Raw genomic sequence first — 19,975 nt, forward strand, 5'->3', positions numbered from 1 at the left:
AGCTACTAAGCTACCACTTAGCTGTATTTATGAGCAAGTTATAAATATAAAATTCTTTGGTCTGAATAATGACTGGCCTCTGAAATCATCAGGAGAAGTAGTCTGATGACAACTGCTGTACAAGTTCAAACAACAAAGGGACACTTGTATGAATGGCCCAGAAGAGAAGAAGGACTGAGCTCACACCTGGATTCAATATGTTCATGTAGTAGAGGTTTGCATTTAATTGTAGCAGAAGTTAGAGGATAGATTTGCAAATAGCTGCTCCACTAGAAGAAAACTGTGCTGCTTTTTTAAAATCTGTATCTCAATAGTATTATTTCACTTTAAAACTGGTTTCTGAAATATAAACAGGAGTTAATGAACCCTCGCTATTCTCTATTCTAATCTTCAGTGCTAACGGAGAAGATATATTTCTCTCCCCCAGAACAGAAAGGATGGAAATGCAACTGAAAGCAGAATAATTTGACAATTAATTACTGAAAATGAATTTTCGTTCATCTAAATTACTTCCAATACATGCTGATAATCATAAAATGAGAGCTTCATGAATTTCAAATATACAGCCAACACTACTCTATGAAACTGACTGAGAATATTTATGTCAGTGAATTTTTTTTTGTGCTTTGTAGTTTTTAGACTTATGAGCATCATCTTGTACGGTACAATAAAACTATTTTACTCCAGAAATTTTTATTGAGATGAATTTATATATTTCTAGCATTTTCTAGTCTCCTGTAGCTTTCTCCAAGGCTGTATTTATGGTATTAATTTTCAGGCCCTCTGTTGTGGAAGCAAGACACATCCAGGCACACCTTTGAACTACTTCTGAACTTATTAGCCAGTTCGATCAAATTTGCCATAAGCACATTACCTACAAATCTCATGAAAACAGAAAACCAATGAGACATTGAAGGCTACTGTATTACCTTCACATTGGAAAAGGCTGCAGCACAAACCCAGACCATACCACAAAATATGGCTTACTAAAAGATAGTCTTTTTTGGAGCGAACTTGTAAAGCAAAAACAATGTACCAGTAATATATATCTATGTCAGGAAAATAAGCTGACAAATATTTTTCAAGCTGTTTGTAACCTGTGTATTTGCTGTAAAATAGCGGGAATATGTGACCTATTCAGAATCCAATTACGTTTTGAAAAACATCCAAAGCAGCAATCAGGAGTGATCCACCCCAGAAAAGCTTGACAGGTAGGAGACTTTCAGGGAAAAAGACTAAATTATTACACTGTTATGAGCGTACACATGAAAATTTTCTCATATTTTATAAATTAATGACAAAAAAAAAAAAAAAGAATAGTAGCTAAAATGAAAAGCTTCCAAGAGATAAGAAATTACTTTCGAAGAAGGATGGATGTCTAGGAGGAATCCTGTATTTTATTCCATAGCAAATTAATAGGAAAATTTTCTCCCAATATTTCCTCTTTATATTTTCACAAGTCATACGTTGATTATCTAAAAAACATTTGTATAAAAGCTCACTTCTTACTTAGCCCACTTCTTACGACAGTGTTATCCATTTTTCTATCACACATTCTGTCTCACCTCCCTCCTCCTCATCTCCAGAATCTTTAAGAAGAATTTAAATTTTCATTAAAAAAAAAAAAAAGTAAGTAATAACAAAGTAAGAGATTTTCTGATCCACCGAGGTACATTCACAAATAATGCAAGCTCTGATTTAGATATGCATAGCTCATTCATTTGGATAGCCCAGTGTCTACAATTCCCCTACAGTGTTCCATAAAACCATTTCAGTGGTTGCACAATGACCAAGCCTAAGTAAAATGGGGTCCAGGACTTCAGGAGCATCCTAGGATACCTCACAGCAGTTCTTACATCTGAGATACGTTTATACATATCTAAGAAACAAGAGGAAATTGGCTGTGAAGTGGCTCTAAATTTATTATGTAGATACAGAAATGTGTGTTTTATAGAAACAACTAGAAGCTGAACAAGGTCTTCCTGTATGTTCCTGTCTAAAATAGGTAATGTAACATGAACAGTTCAGGTCTGAATGTTTATCCAAACTTTAGAGGGAACATGAGGTTTTCTAACAGTTAATTATCATTATATATGGAGTGATACAACTTTAGAAAAAAAAATTGCCACCCTATAAGCAAGACATTTACTAGTATCATATTAAGAGAACAGCATTTAGGTAAATCCTTTCTTGATAGGTTCACTGATCAGCACATTTTTTCTGAAACTTCCAGAGTGTTTGACTTTCTACAATCTTACTTATGTCAACAAAAGTTTTATATCAATCTGAAGAAAGTTCTCCAGTTTCCTACTGATTGTTCTTAGAGACAATCGTGTATAAAAGTTTATGCCTTTTGGATCCTGTCCTTTACAACCAAAGAACAGTCACAGAAAAACTGCTTGATCTTTTTGTTGTTATTTGAAGAGATGGTACACTTCTAAGTGGTTGTGAGACTTCAAGATGGCAATTAAATGCAGAAATGTCTTAAATAGCTTTTTATGCTTTATAGCTCTGTGTTTAGACACGCAAATGTAATACGGCTCAGTAGCTCTGAAGATTGATGTGCTTAAGTTATTATTGTTCTTCCTGAACTACATATGAGGGGATAAATAGCACAAGAATCAATAAACACCAGTAAATAAAACTTCTCACTATTGGTTCACAAGCTTCAGTAGATTTACTATCCAAGGAAAAAAATCAATCCATGTTACTGCATGCCATGAATACCAAATTGACTTCCATGTTTTCTAAATAAAACATGAAGACATTTTTTAAACTGAGAAGGTAACTATGCTAGTGTATGTTGGCTAATATTGCAGTAAATAAAACTGGTGTTTCAATTTTATTTTGGTTGCATATTATTCACTACAGAAGCGACATACACGCTCCTTCTGACAGGAAAAGGTATTTTTTTTCAATTATGGACAAATATAAATAATAAGAATTGATTCATGATGAAATATAATTATTCCCCAGGAAACTCTCTATTTTGCAATGGTTCAGATAGAATAAAGAATAAATCAGAGCTGTAGAAAAGATTAAAATGTACTTTATCTTAAGGAAAAGCCTTAGAGGAAGCATTCAACAATATGACAAGCTAGTGTAATGTAAAAATACTGATAAATGGAAAGCAAAAACAAACCACAAACTTTGACTAATCAGAAAAAGACTCTCAGTCCACACATGATTTAAGTATATATTCCCATTTGGCACTAGGCAAAGAGAATATAACTGAATTTCAGTAATTATTCTCAGTACCCTTTCAGAAAAGAGTCTCTTTTGTAAGGTCAGCAACTGAAAAAATTTAAGGTAGTAAGTGGCATGCTGCCAGGAGAAAATGCTCCTAAATCAGCATACCTTTGTTATCACCTTTACTTGATAACTGTAAGAAAGCAAGCTGAGGAGTTTTCTGGATCATTTATGTTTACTTTAAATTATTTTGGAATATTTCCAATGGGGAACATACCAAATTTCTTTATAAATAGAAATTCCGACTTGTTTCCGGGTTATTCTAATGTAGAATTGATTCCAGAAACTATCATTTAAAACTAACACTCAACATAATTAATGTCACTCACTCTTATCAACTCTAAGTATTGATAAATCCTTTTTTTTTTTTTTTTTTTTGAGTTGAAATCTGAAGAAACTGTCTTACAATTATACTAGCCGTGTCTAGATTTATTCCTTGCTTGCCTTCCGAATGAAGTTTACAAGAACTGAAATTGAACGGTGTACTACAAAGCTCAGGTTTGTAAAAACAAAGCTTTTCTTGCTTTGTTTTTGTTTTTTTCCCAGTTCCTCGGTTGTTCAGTATTGTTTTTAAGCACTATACACTTAAAGAAAAGATAATACATTCTGGTTACAGCTTTTCTATTGAAAAAACAGAAATCTTGTGGCACTCAAGTGCTTCCTATTATCTCTTAATAGAAATAAGCATCAGCCTTGTGAAGATTATTTCTCTTAGAAACTGTCATTCCCTCTGGACACGTAAGATCTCTGACTCTCTTTCCTCTATGTTCCTTAACTCTTCATCTACAAGGTGCTATCCTTATCCTAATAAAGTCAGTGGTAACTTTGCCACTGACCTCAAAGAGGTCAGGATTTTTCTTCTCATATTCCTTTTAAGAGGACTACACAGCCTCCAACCAGAACATTCTCAATATTTCCACTGCTTCAGACTCACTAATCTTTTTCTCCATCAATCACAAACAGCAAAGCTCTATCACATACAGCATCAAAGCAAAAAACCAAAACAAGACAGAGAGAAAGAAGCCACTTCCTAAGGAAATCTCATCTTCATTTTCTTTTCATCTGTGTTTCTTCACAAACACCATAAAGGAACAATGGAATAACAATCACAATCAAGAAATAAAAGCACTACAGAGACATCTATTCTTCATATTACTGTACTTGTTAACCACTCAAAAGTCGGATGTGCTGTGTTTTCCTGCGAACAACCAACAACCTCAGCTTAATCTTTTCTGAATTCCTGGCTTAAGCTTTGGGGATTTCTATGTTTTATTTTCTATTTTGCTTTCTATATTAACTTGCCTGATGCGTGATTCCCAGCAAAATTGCCACATACCTATGAATATGTTTGTTTTCTTTGGAGAACGGTAATTGTTCCTTCCACTATTTGTCTGAAGTCATGAATCAACAGACACTGCCTGACAAACTTGTTGAGACAAATGCTGTTTTACAGAGCAAGTTAAAGACAAACATCCCTATTGTTCCTGATTTACTGTCAAGCCAGAAGAAAAATGTTCTATTCAAAAGTCAGTGATTTACACCATCTTAAATAATCCTCCTCTTTTATATGAAACAACAGTAATTTGGAATGTCTATGCATTTTTTTAAAAAAAGTGCACTGACATGACAAATGTCAAGATTTTCACACAAAGAGTATAAACTAGTGCTTTTAGTTGCTTCCATTTCTCACCAAGAGGTGATAAGAACAATGTTTTGACTTGGTTTGTTGTCTAGTTCCTTGAAAAGCTGTTCTTGTTCTCATTTAGATGACAAATGAATTTTGGATAATTCATTCCTAGATGTTATAGGAAGCTGAAAGTCTTGACCTCACCTCGTGTATTACAGATAATTCAGTAAAAGGTATAGCTTAGTACAGGGTGCCAGAGTAGAAATTTTAATTCATTATACAGGAAAGCACGCTTCTGCCCAGACATGTTCCTCTTGACTCCAGCTTTCTCTCTCAGTCCTAAACAGAAATAGTAACTATTCCTAGACAATGACACTTTGGCTCATGATAACAATGCATTGCACCATAACTATGAGAATCCTACAGCAAAAATAAAATAGACCTTCAAAGGTGGAAAAAAATATATCAATCAGTTCTATGCGATGGAGTTCATCTGACACCGGCATCTCGCCACAGCCTAGAAGTAGATACCAAAACACAACAGAGTAAAGGCAAAAGGCAGAGCCCTTCCAGGTTATTTTAATGTCACTTTATACTGCTTTTAATTTAGTTCCCATGAATTTTCTTCTGCCTCTTCATTTTCACCCTTGCATTTGTCCCACTAGAATGCAACAATTCTTGATGCCTTTGCCCTACTAGAAGCCATGACAGAGTTAATTAAGTTCAGCACAATTAGTGATGTGGAGCTAGCCCTGCAACAGCTACCTAAATACCACCTGCAAACTCTGTAACAAAGTTCAACAGGAGTAACTGTTCATACAGAGGAGAGATTTCCATTAAAAAAAAAAAAAAAAAACAAAAAACAAAGAAAAAAGAGAGAGAGAATTACAATTCCCAGTTTTGATCCTCTCCTACATTTTAATGCCAGAACAATTCAATCAGGTCAGAACTTGCAGTATTAAAGATGCTTACTAGCAGCAGTATGCTTTATTTTCATGTGAGAAGCGCTCAGATGTGCAATCTTTTTCTTCTCTTATTTTTACTCTCCATTTACAGCTGTGAAACTTTCCACTGTACTAACAAAAACTAACGCAAAGGATACTTTTGCTTCAGAGGAATCAGAGTCCCTCTTTACCAAAGAGCTTCTGTAAAATTGCAAAGGCCTCATAACAATCTCGCATGAGCCTACGCAACTCCCAGCTCTTAATTTGACTTAGGCTTTTAAAATATTTGCCCTCTGGAATCTATATGATTTGACCTCAAGGTTTCCTGACCTGAGTTAGTTTATATCAGAGTAAGAGAAATATTTTTAATCCTTTTATAATAAACATCCCAGGAACTAAATGTTACTGTTTTGCTGAGATGCTTTAAGACACTTGAATGCAAAATGTTGGGAGCCGGTAGACTGCATTTGTGGAGGTTTAAAATGCACCCCAACCTACTGAGAGATTTACAGCAAAATCTTTTTTGTTGTTTGGCTTTTTTTTTTTTTTTAATGGCACTGGAACTGCTGCAGGAACATACTGTAACTGTCAATTACAAACCTTCTGACACAAGATTAACCTCCTACACAAATACACAATGCAACTGGTGTTTCTTCAGACAAGACATAACTATTCAGCTAGAAAGAGAAAAACATTTGGTATCTTAATTGCTTTCTGTACAAACTGTTTAATTAAAGTTTTGTCCTGTAATTTCATAATGAAAACAGAATTATTTGTAACCTTCCTCCTCTCAAAAACAAAAAACAAAAACCCTCAAAAGATCAAAAGAGGAATCAATGAAATAGGGAGGGAGGAGAGAAAACAACATTTTAATGTATTTTTTCATTCTTGGTGACATTCAACTACAACTTCTGTCTAGCCTGTTCTGGAAAAAGCATGATAACAAAGTTGCAACTATTCTTCTTCTAAGATGTAGCACAAATACCTAAGGCCATGAAATCCCTCAGTACAATTTGTAAATTCTCCTCACCTCTCATCAGTTGGTGCATTCAAAATAGAATTCAAGATCTGAAATTCACAGTCACCTTTCAGATGTGCAAACAGCACAGAAGCACCAGCAGAACTACCAACGCAGGGCCAGAGTGTTGCAAAACCCAGGTTAGCTGAGAGTTAAAAGAATATCGTCACAGTACACAATGTGTTTAAGATGGGCATCTAAAATATCAGCAACTTGGAGACATCGAAGCCTCTACTGCTATATGAATGCAATACAAATTGTAGACTCCAGTCACTGTTGAGAGGTTATGGTAGAATCTGACAGTTTTAACAAACATCTCCAGGGTGAAAGAGGCAAGCATTTTTCAAAAACACCTTATGCAGACACATTCTCTCATTCATCATATTTTCTAAAATGTAAGGTCTAATTCCACCGCAACGAAGGCAGCTGCAAGAACTCCACTGACTTACCTGAAAGACCACTTTATTCTTGCCTCTGCTGTTAAGCACTTCAAAATACAGTCTACTTAATTATTTTCAGACTGCCATGCACATTTGATTTTTATAACTTCAGCAATTCCAATGTGAACAGGCAGACTGTTTCTAGCTAGCTACACCAGTTGCCAAAGAATCATATTAACACTCTCATTTCAGGTGTAAAGGGAACAAAATTGTGAAATCCACATTGCAGTGAGAAGAGAACAAAATGAATTGAACTGCCTTGTGTCCCCTTTAAAAATCATCAGTGGGCAATAATCAGTTTTATTGGTATGAAACTGGAACCACAATTTCAAAGCTAAGTGGTAAGCACTTACACAACTGTAGCATAACCATATGTGAGTTCAAACAAATTGTGCTGGTTACAAGAATAAACCTCATATTTTACTGTTTAGAAAATATTATTTTTTTTTCCTCAAGGAATTTTCCTTGAGTGGTAACAATTTTGTTACCATTAGAAGGAAAAAAAAAGTAGTATGATGTCATTTTAAATGGAAACCTTTAGGTTCACTTTGACTTCTTATTACACCTGAAGAGCAATATCACAAAAATTTTAAAAGTAATTGCTTAGCTAGATTTACTGTTCATTAAGTATTTCGCTACATATATTTTTTATATCTGTAACTTAAAATATCAAAAACATGGTGATCTCTTTGCATGAGATCTGATGTTGGTGAAATTGGAGAGGACAAAACAGATATCTTTTTAATTGAATCTTCTCCTCCTTAATAACTTGCTAAAGCCTTGTTGGTTGAGAAATAAAAAAAAAAAAAATCTTAAACTACACCATCTTTCAAACAGTAATAAAGTATTTAATAGTATTTTCCTTCTCAAACTTACTGTGTCAGTAGTGCATCACAGAGCAGGCTCAGCAGAAGACCTAAAAAAAAAATAAAAAATTAGGTTTACTGACAACATGTAATAAGTCCTAGAGCAAAAGCAAGAGAATGCATAGATGAAAGGTGATTTATAAAATTGCCTAATTTTTTAAATACATCTAAATAAAAACATAATTAATTCTTCAATGAACAATCACATTTTTTCAAATAGCTATTAACACTTCTGATTTTTCATGGGGGAAAAAAAAAAAGCAAAAAAACCCAGGAGAACCAAAAAACAGAAAACTAGAACAGTATTGAATGGAAAACAAGTGAGATGAGATTAGGGTCTAATACTGAAGAAATTCTAAATGCAGCTATTTTTCACATGGACAATATTTTCATGACTGAGAAACTCTACTGTGCCATAACACTTCTCCATGGCATGGTTTTGCTCAAAAATGGCTAAAACACTTCAACAACACATCTACAAGCAGAAAAATACTCAACCATTACTGAAGAAATTCTACGGTTCTGTGAGGTTTGTAAGGACTAGGGGTAAATAGCATGAGGAGCTTGGCCTATTGAAGATGACCATCAAAAAACCTATTGAATTTTGATCAAAATTACTAATAGTAGATCAAAAAACTGCCACAGTACTATGTGTGTACTGATGTACACAGTACTGATGTGCTGGAAAACTGCATTCCTTGCCATTGCTCTGAATTCTCTCTGACCTTCTGTAGGAAGTCTGAAGATCAAACTACACCATGCCAAGTCATTCCAAGTTATTTAGCTTGATACAAGAAGTGGTAGAGGAAACATTGAATTATGCATTAATATGCTCAGGGCAACATTCCCAGAGAAACTAACGCATAAAAAAATGAAAAAGGCAAGTACTGCATACAAATTAAGTCTCAACAAATAATAATTTACACAAATAAAAACACTAAAGGTCACAGAGGATGAGCTTTTCACTTTTTTATCTATCAGCTTTATATGTGCATAAGAATAAGAATTCTTCTTATTCTCTGAATAAGAAGAGTGGAAGATACACATTGGTAGGCAAAGTTGATACTTAAAAAGTATCAAGATGAACTTAAAACAAGAGTAAATTAGTTTTTAACTTGGAAAGAAAGGACAAAATTGGTGACAGAGCCCAATGTCCAATTCATGATGATGTCTCAGTGGGATCTAAGATCACCACAGCTGAACAGACATACGCCACAGCAAAGGGCAAGCTATTTAGCTTAAACGCATGGGCACCTGCTCTGAAAAAGGTACCTGTGTCAAAACACATCAAGGGAACACAATGCCACTTCAATGCTTTCAGTCTTCCAATGCTAAGATTCAAACATTTAGTTGTCAAAAAAGAGAAGGCTCCTGGGAGATCTCATTATGGCCTTCCAGTACTTAAATGGAGCTTACAAGCAGGAGGGAGATCAACTTTTTACATGGCCTGATAGAGAAGACCATGGTCTGAAGAGGGGATGGATGTGAACTAAAATAAGGGAGATTCAGATCAGCTTTTGGGAGGAAATTTTTTCCTTCAAAGGGTAGTGAGGCCCTGGCACAGCTGCCCAGATAAGCTGTGGTGCCCCATCCCTGAAGGCACTCAAAATCAGGTTGGATGGGACCCTGGTCAGCCTGAGCTCAGGGGGCAGCCCTACACATGGCTGGGGGTTGGAACTGGGTGGTCTTTAAGGTCCCTTCCAACCCAAACCATTCTATAATTCTGTGGTCAACATTTCTGCATTAAGTACTGCTTCATGCATGGAGGCATTTGCAGAGAAAAGAGGGGAATTTGGTCTTCTGGATAGTAACTCTCTGCTAACCATTGTTCGTATCTTCAGAAACTGCAAGTTATTTATGATCAGATGTTGATAATGAAAATGTAGATGCCTAAAATAATGACTAACTCACAATCACTTGCAGAAGAAGAGGAAGCCTGTTAATCACCTTAGAATAATAAAACTGTTACCATAAAAATACTTAACAGTGAGACTACAAATCAGCCTTCACTCTATTCACGAGGGACTCGAACTTAACAGAGCAAGCTAAGACTTTGCTTATGATTTTATTGTTGTGGAAAGTGGTAGGACATTTTCAGCAACGTCACAGGGCTATGGAATAGAGTTTGTCATCACATTCATAGTAATTTGCACCACAAAAAACTTAATCTAGGTTTAACTGAGATACTGAAATTAAACAACTGGCAAAGTTACTTCCTACTGTAAATAACGGTTGCTTCTGAAAAAACACCACTTATGGTCAACCCAGAAAAATATTAGTGACTTCCAGCTATACATACCTGTACGGAGAAAAAGACATGATAATGGAAACACTCATTTATCATATTCTATGCTTTGCTTCAGTTTATACACAGTATGAGAGAATGGGGCTTACAATGATCATCAAGGGGGATATGCGGTGCTAAGTCAATGATGTGATGGGACAGGGATGTGTCAAACATCCCAGTGTTTAGAAAATTAGTAACCACAATATCAGTAGCAGTCAGAAAAACTAGATGGCTTCAGAGAAAGTAAAAAAATATAAACTGTTTGTAAAATTATTATTCTTTTCTCAACTTATTAGCATATGCATATACTGAAAACATATAACACTCCCACCATCTTAAATTTTTCACATCAGATCAAATGACCACTAAGTGAATCCTTGATGTTTAATTCTGTTATGAATGTATCATTCTTTTGCAGATCAGCATCTATATTAGCCACACAGGCTTAAAAATTAGTCAGAGTAGCTAAGCTGATCATTATTTTATTAGCCAAGCTTACTTTTGTCAATCTACGCTGTTGTGACTAGCTCGGGCTCCAATTTAGCAGCTAAAGATCCCATTGTCTATAGTGGTGGATCAAAGGTCAGACTTACTCCAACCATGTGGAGCCTAATGATAGCTAAGGGAGACCCATGATGGATATAAAAATAGAACTAAAGATAAAGGCTTTAATCACAAATGACAAATTACATTTTTGATGTGTCAAGTTCAATATTAATTATTTTCAGCTGCTCTGCTTTTTCTTTTGTCTTAAGGAAACTACAGCAATCTGCTGACATGCATGGAAAAGTTCAGGTGCAAAATGACCTCAGTTCAGTTTACAGATTTACAGGAAACCATATACTATCCTTGGAGCATTTAAATACTGCAGCCCCTGGAAGTACTGTGGCCTGTAAAAACATAAATCAGGAGAAAATAGTGCCTTTTTCCCAATTTTAGAATGAACTAAATCTTCTAATTTTGTTGTGTTTTACGGACTTACAGAAAACAAACAGAAAACAAACAACAGATTTCTGCCCAAAGAAAATCAGCAATTGTCTGCAGAAAGATTTCTAATAAAATAACTTTGCCATAAATCAATAACATGAAAGAAGTAGTCATCTCTTTTCAAATTTTCCAGCTATGATGCTCCTTCAATGTCAGTCTGGGTCATCCATCCTCTAACAAAAAAGAGTAATTACGCTTTATGCATTTTGTCCCTTCATAACTCCACTGCTTTCCCCAGTATTTTGGAAAATATTTTTTATTTATGGTAGAAAGCAATTAGGCTGCAAAAATTAATACATCCAGAAATTCTCTGAAGAAGAAGAGGAAAAATGAGTAAACTGCACTGAAGTTTAAAAGGAAACCAAGGTATACAACGTGACAAATACCAATCTAACCATTTCTCTTTCTTTACCTTTGAACTAAACTTTAAATACTTTCAGATCATTTAATAGAAGTATCAATGATATTTAATCTGTTGACTATATATGATATTGAGCTAATAGCAAAAAAAAAAACCAAACAATCTAGGGAACAACCATGGGGGAGTTTAAATATTCAGTCATACATAGCGTCAATAAAACAAAACAAACACAAAAGGCAGAGTGGTCAAAAACGTTCTCTGAAAATGCTCTTAAAACACTGATAACTGCATGTGATTATTAGTCTGGGTTCTCTTACCTAAAATATCTTACAGTTCACAGTTTTTCCTGACTACTGAAGACAGTAATGGTATGAAATAGAAGTACTCAAGATACTAACAGAGTCCTAAACTTAAAGCTAGGTAAGAGGTCATAAATTCTCAAAAATTAATTTGAATATAATTAATTAGAAACAGCTCACGATGCCACTTTGTAGCATCAAATGATACCACAAAGTCTGTAGCAAATTTGAAGAAGAATTACAGAAGGCTTTGCACTCAGATAAGAACTTGGCAAAGTAATACAATCGAGAACTCTGAGAGAAGGTATGGGATAATGTATAAGCTGTGACAGATTTACCACTAAAGCAGCTACACACATTAACTCTTCTACTATTGTGAAAGCCATCAAGTGCTTGGGAGTAGACCAAAACAAAGACTTGTCCTGTTGACACATGGTCAAAATGAGACAAATAAAATGGACAAGCAGGCAGGTGTGAAACATTTATTTTCTTCCACTAAAAAGGTATTTCTGGAGAGAATAAAGCATTTCATAAAGTGGAAGAGAAACGTAGTGGGTTGACTGGTCTTCTATGTCACTGAAGGGAATCATTTCAATCTGTCATCTCAACCAATAGGTTCCAGAACCAAGTGCAGGCGGCACAGATGAAAAAAAGGCTGAAAACAGATTTGTTGAAACACCTCTTAGGCATTAAGCAGAAAGACTGAGTTAAACTTTCTACTTTCGCAGTTAACAAGGTGGTAGACAGAGAAAGGAAGGATTTGCAGCACGCCTAGGAGGATGAAAGCAGCTTGCACCACAGGATCATCACCAGCTGAAATCTATCCTTGTTATCAAATACAGTGTGACAATTCCAGATTGCAAAGTGTTCTTGCAGAAGAACAGGGAGGAACCCAGGGTCTCCAAGAGTGCTGCAGCACAAGACTGTTTTATAAAATAGTTACACATACGATACTGTATTTATGTTTTTTGCTAGTTGGTGGTTTTTTGATCCCTTTCATAAAATACACATAGTAAGAGGAAAAAAATAGATTATTGAGTAGCAGGGAAATTAGTGAAATTTATTTTGGTTTCTAGCTGGGGCTACAGCCCACTACTTATTTGTTACTCTTGTAAATTGAAGCCTCATCCTCTTTTTGTCAATAAAGCCCTGATCATCAGGGAAAAGAAACAGAAGAGATGCACTGGCTGGACTAACTGAACTAGTCTCTTTTGCTGACTGATTCCACTACTGACCTGGGAGAAACCCACAGGCATTACTATGTGATAAGGCTATAAATTCCTCCTTCAGCTGTATTCAGGAGCAATCACATTAGATTAAATTATCTTTCTCTCACCATTACCTGACTAATGCTCATGAAGACAGTGTTTAGAATTATAAACTGAGTATAAATGAGTCATCACGCTTTATTGCATTGATGTGTGCATGTTTTCAGAGAGTGACCTTTGGACTGACCTGCCAGAGGTATAGCCAAGCCATCATTCCCTGACAGGCTTTTTACTGAGGGAGAAAAAATCTTCATAATAACACAGAGGAATTTACTAATCTGACATCTAGTTTAGCAGATTAATCTTGGATTTTCTTTGATCATGACTGGCAACAATGTGCAGCAAGTCAAACCAATCAACAATTATTAATTAAGAGAACAATGAAGAGCAGAGGCTATTTAGTTATGAATGGCACACACTGACTGAATATTATGAGTTCCCAGATGAAAGCAGCATTTCCTAAATGACGCAGATCAGAACTAGATAAGCTTCAAGATAGTTATACAATGTAACAGTGAAGTCTGAAAGAATGTTACCGCAGTCCAGAAAGGGGGTGAAGGGGGGGGGGGGGGGGAAGAGAAAATGAAGCTGTAACACTGCCTTCAGCACTTCAGCCAACCAAGGCATTCCACTAAGATTCATGCAAGTAGGTCTACAAATGTCGGCACAAGCCCTAAAGTAGATACTTGTGCATTGCTTGAAAACACATACCAATGTGTGAAAATTCTCAAAGGCCCCATGAACAAAAACTAAAGAACAGTGACCTAGTTAATCTGTCTCAGCTTTTCGTAACATTACGTGGTACAGTACTGCTCACACAATACAAAGACATGTCAAATGCATAGGCCCAGTTGCTCAGCTGGTGCAGTCTCATTTGTATACTGCAATCCGGGAAATTATATTTCTTTATGTAACTATGAAGGTGACTTCAGATATTCCAATACAGAGTTTTCTGATTCTTGCATTATGTAATCCGTAAACTTGAGAATTTTGTCAAGAACTTGCTGCTCTTACAAAAGTAGACTGAATGAATACCTGGCTCTACCCTTGTGATTGTGAACCAGGACTATGCTGCTACCTGTGTAACATTATAAAGAATGACTAAGCTTTAATTATTCTGGGAAACACAGTAAATATAAAACAAAGCAAAATGCTTAAGGCCATTTTGTTTTAATAGAAAAAGTTTAAGGAAGTAACAGGCATGTACCAGCTTAAAACTTTATTACTTAAATAATTGCATAATTATACACTGGGAAAATCGGTTGATACAAAAAAAATACTCTTTAATGTTTGCAGTTTCTTATGTTCCAATACTGAATATAATTCTTTATGGCCAAATTGAAGCAGATCTTGTAAAAAAACAAACAAACAAACAAACAAACTCAAGAAGCTCCTTATTACAGCATTTGAAGTTTTTCTCAAAGTTGCTTGTCAGCAGAGTGCAGAAGTGACTGGTGCTCCAGTGTTCAGAGCAATGAAGCAGCCTTGTAGGTGGGGGGCACTCTGGCACTGTCAAAATTGCAAAGCATACACAAAGCCAAAAGCAGTAATGACACTAACATCTACAAAGTGGAAATTTCTAATAGTCCACAGCTCTGCATCAAGCAGAGAAAGAGCTAATGAGATCCAAAGATCTCATTATCAATATGAAGTAAACATTTTTAAAACAAGGCTATTTAAAAAAATAAAACTGAACAAAGTTCACCATCACTTGAAACCAAGGTTTAGTATTTTATAGCTAGATGTATTATAGATTGAACACGTTAGCTACATGGTGAGCTTGTTTCACATCTGTTAGGCAGAAGATCCAAGTACAGGATACATATCAATCCTTTCCATTTTAAAATCCATGAGCACTTGTCCAATTTTGATGATGTCTGTACCGCCATACTACGAAAAGGGCGAGCTGATGATTGCCTACATTTGTCCACTTATCCTGTATGGTCTTTCATTCATTTAGTTGTGATTTTTCCCTATAGATATTACATTATGGTTTAATTTTTCAATTAGGATATTGCAATCACAATAAAAAGTTATTTTTGTTGAAGTTTTAAGAAATGAATTAAAATTGCCAATTGATCTTCTGTTAAAGTTATCACATGGTAAAATACATTAACACACAGCTAGGTACTTCATTACATGCAAAAGTTACACTGGCAAACATATATCACATACTACCAGTAGTGCATATGGTTTCTGCATATTAAAGCATATTAAAGTGTTCAAATGTAGTACACTTTTATTCTGATTTTTATAATATTTTTTTTTCCAAATCTTTTGCTCAATTCCATAGTAGTACTTAAGGAAAACATTTACTAATTCAAGTTAGAAATCACAATCTCTGGCTGTAACTAGACCATTTCTACTGTATCTATGTTATGAAGTTTTCTCTTCGTATGGGACATCAACTCAGATTTTCAAATGTGGATATATAATTTCTTTATGGACCTAGTCATCCATATAAAAAAAAAAAAGAAAGTAAAAGATCTACTCTAAGCCAAGAAACCAGAACTACAGCAGCTAGGTCAGATCATTTCTGCTGCTAGAAATACCCAGCATAGCATCACATCCATGCGCATTTGATTCTTCTTCCCTCCACCATCAGCCACCAAATATCTATCTATCTTATTTACAGCTGGATAAAATAGAAATAATTGCTGATATAAAATTGGGTGAAAGAATAAATGCACATCTGTAATTCCAGAGTAGAATTCACCACTCTAATGCCCTGAATACCCTTTGCTATAAATCTTTCTTATATAGAGAAAGGGAATGTATATATGCCTGGAAAGTGATTTCATAATAAATGCTTATCTCATTTCTGTGGCTGGCTTAAATGAGTCATACAGCAAACTGTAGTTGCCCATTTGCCTTGGACATTAATGCCAAATTAAGTTCTAAGCATAAAAGGAGAAATTCAACAAAAGCAAAAATAAAAAAAATCAAGATGAAAGAATAAATTGCACAAAGACTGGGATGTATTTATGACTATAAAATACAGTTATTTCTGCCACAGAGATCATATATACAGTATCTACTCTATTAGTTTAAACCACAAGATACCAGAAAGTGCAGAGGTGCAGAATGTGACTGCTGTGATTGAGACTACATTGAATTTGCCAAACCTCAAAAGAAGTTCTCTTTTAAATTCAGCTGCAAGCCTGGCTAAATCTCGCTTCTTCTCTAACACAGAGAAAACTGCAGAATAGGAAAAGTCTTTGTGGTCTGGCAAGTAGCCCTAATTTCATGAGCATTTCTTAGTACATAAAATTATATTATATGAATCTTGAAAACTTAATTTCATTTTTTGTTATAGTAGTTGTAAGAGATGTGTTTTAAAGAGACAATTTTCATCCATGTGTAGATCCAGGCTAATTACTTTTGCTTTATATAATCACAGAATCATGGGTTGGAAGGGACATCTGGAGACCATAGAGTCCTACCAACTAAAGCAGGATCCCTACAGTAGGCTGCACAGAAAGGTGTCCAGATGGGTATTTAATATCTCCAGAGAAGGGGGCACCACAATCCCTCTGGGCAGCTTGTTCCAGTGCTCTGTTACCCTCACAGTAAAGAATCTTTTCCTCATGTTCATTCAGAACCGTGTTCCAGTTTGTGGCCATTTCTATTCCTGTTCATTCCCCGTGCTGCTTACATTGGTATACAGTCACATAGGAAAAGGAAACAGAGGATCCATGTTTCCACAGAGGAATGCAAGAGTATCATTAAGATTTACAACCCGACACACACACAAGTTATTTTTCAAAGAATTCACATCAGGTGAATTTATACGCGCACTCAGCAGACGATAGTCAAATTTTCGTCCCCAGTAAAACTTTCTTCTCATTTCTCAGACTGCATTTTGAGCAAAATTAAATAACACTTACTCAAAATTCAGCAATCAATTCAATAAAAAACTATTTTGTTACTTCATAATATAAAACAGTCTGTATTTTCTTGTGGGACTACATACACTGCACATGACAGTTCCGAAATTCTGAACTGAAAATGGCTTGGGATGTCATCAGTAGTGTTGGCAAGCAATCTCTATAAGGGCTCTCAAGCTGAGAAATGATAAATGGAAGGTAACGTATAACATGGATATTTCAGGAAAGAGTATTTGAAGCAGAAAAAAAAACAACAATTGAGACAATAAAGAATCACATCTCACTAAGTCATTTAGCAATTTCTTCAACCACCCCACCAGGGTTTGAAGCCAATGATCAGACCTGATGTGCCTCACATAACATAACTAGAGGAGAATTAAAAGCTTCAAAGACAGCAAGTAGAAAGAAAGCCAGCAGAGAGACTTAAGTCTCTAAGAAACTAATATATTCTAATATTTAGCAGGAGAAGTTACACACAGCAATGAAGCATTTTAAAATCATCTCAAATGATTAGAAAGACCAGTAAGATCAGCAGAACTTCTCAGACATCATATTGAGACCAATATCAGAGCAACAAGAAAAAAAAAAAACATAAAGGCTGCTCCAAAAGTAATGCCTCCTATTTTATTATGTTGGCCCACAACATCAGAGGTGGATGTTGTTCAGATGGCAGCAGAGGCTGCACCTTCCTACCATATTCGAATACGGTTTGTTACCTTGTGACAGATGGCAGCAGAGGGGCAGTCTGATACAGTAGCATCTGAGGTGTGTCACTGAATTCTTCCCCCATGAGGAAAAAATTCCATCCACTGACATTCATCAGTGGTTGCTGAAATCTTATGAAGGCCAAACAGAGGATGTGAGCACAGTGAGGTGGTGAGTGGAACATTCCACCAGTGGTGACAGTGATGTGAGAGACACAAGCCATATTTGGGATGGCCATGTAGACTGTTGTGAGCACATTATGCAGGTTCTTGCTCACGCCTGGAGAAAACCCATAGGTAAGAGGTGACGAGGACAAAAAAATAGTGTTTTGTAGCTGAGAATAAGAATTATTGTGCCCTTTGTATCTGCTGCAGTTTCTACGTAAATAAATAGGAGGCATTACTTTTGAAGCAAGCTATGTCCCAATACAACACAGCTATAGGTCTTAGCCTTTTAGCACCAATTAGTCAAAATAAAGGGGTACTCAGTAGAAGAAAAAGACTAAACTGATATGTGATACTTTTTCAAATAAGATTGTTAAATTGAATTAGGCAGAATTTTACAATGCTGATTTGCATCATTCTTTGTAATACATTAAGGATTAGAAATACAAATTTAGAAGAGGAATGACAATACAAAACACATCTCTCTGCCACACTCTCTCCCATTGGCAAAAAGAATATTACAAAAAGCTGCAGAATACATCCACAAGAGAATGAACAATTTTCACTTGATCTTGGTGGTAGAATTCTACATTTAGAGAACAAGAAAGAAAAAGAAGCTCTTAAAAGGGTTTATTCAACATGGTGGCTTGTAACATCAGAGGGTCAGGTCAAGGCAACCTTCCAGTACTGAACATGCGGTCGCTACAAAATACTCCTTCACAAAAATAAAAAAGCACTGTGTAGAAACATGTGAGCCTATGAAGCTGCTAAGGGACCTGAAGAGATTTGGTTCCAATGTTAGAATTAGGTAATACAGAACTGACTTTGAAAACATTTATCACAATTGTGAAATCTATCACGTGGATCTTACCTCTGCATATAATTACATACTGCAGCAGATGCAAAGCTTATAAATATATACATCCACACTTCCCAATAAAACAGTATTTCCATTCAGAAATACACAGTAGGGACAAAAAATTAAAAGCCAGTTGTGCCATTACATTTGAAGTCACAGAAGCGCTTCGTATCACATATTTATATATTCACTCAATGAGAATCTGAAGACAATATATCATCTCACTGCTTTATGTAAAAAACTAATTGCTTCTCCCCAGCAGTTTGGCCTACTCAATGGCACTGGGCAGGAAAAATCCTTTTTGCACAGGTGTGCACATGTTCCTGCTGCGTTCACAAGGGAAACCCACAGTACAGTATATTCAGGTGTCTGGAGTCTGTCACAGGGAGAAAAAGGGAGAGAAAGAAAAGAAAAAAAAAAACTTCTGTTTGAAAGCAAAGCTATGAAATAAAAACAAAATCGTTTTATTGTGTGTCAAAGAGACTGTGAAATGGACAGCAATCTGAGGTGCAATTTTCCATTGCATACATCTTGCAAAGATAAACATCTGATCAGAACAGTTTGCTGCTAGTAAGTGAAAATAAGAAACAGAACTAAGACTGTAACTGCCAGCAGCTTCCAGATCATTAACTATTGTTTATTTCTCCTCATGTTCAGACATCAGACTGGAGTGATGGAAGATACAGTCATTAATTTGGGAGTCATTTCAAGATGTTCCCATAAACACTGAATCAGGATACTGGCAAGCTGCCTAAGAAAACTTGCTGCCAAAGATTGAGCCTTTTTTTCTTTTTTTTTTTTTTAGCGGGGATTTTTATTGCTAGTGTTATTTTCTGCTTTCTAGTCCCTGCAATAGACCAACTAGGGGTACATCATCAGAGAGTTTAGACAGGAACTGACTTTTTATACTTCATTCTGTAGCTACAGATGTTTTCTGTCTTTCTTACAACAACAGAATGTTTCACCATGAAATATTAATTATTCTATTCCTGACCTGTGTTGTGGCAGACAAAG

At 35.6% G+C, this 19,975-nt stretch overlaps 1 long non-coding RNA gene across 1 annotated transcript in view; it reads right to left on the minus strand.

The window, feature by feature from the left end:
• Window positions 1-19,975, minus strand: part of LOC128089320 (uncharacterized) — a 399,980-nt gene that overhangs the window by 269,904 nt on the left and 110,101 nt on the right. Inside the window, exon 3 of the long non-coding RNA XR_008210481.1 lies at window positions 8,155-8,194. This is a non-coding gene — a long non-coding RNA (uncharacterized LOC128089320). The remainder of the gene's footprint in view (window positions 1-8,154; window positions 8,195-19,975) is intronic.

Source organism: Tympanuchus pallidicinctus, unplaced genomic scaffold, assembly GCF_026119805.1.
Source record: "Tympanuchus pallidicinctus isolate F22 unplaced genomic scaffold, pur_lepc_1.0 scaffold1, whole genome shotgun sequence".
NCBI classification, from domain to species: Eukaryota; Metazoa; Chordata; class Aves; order Galliformes; family Phasianidae; genus Tympanuchus; species Tympanuchus pallidicinctus.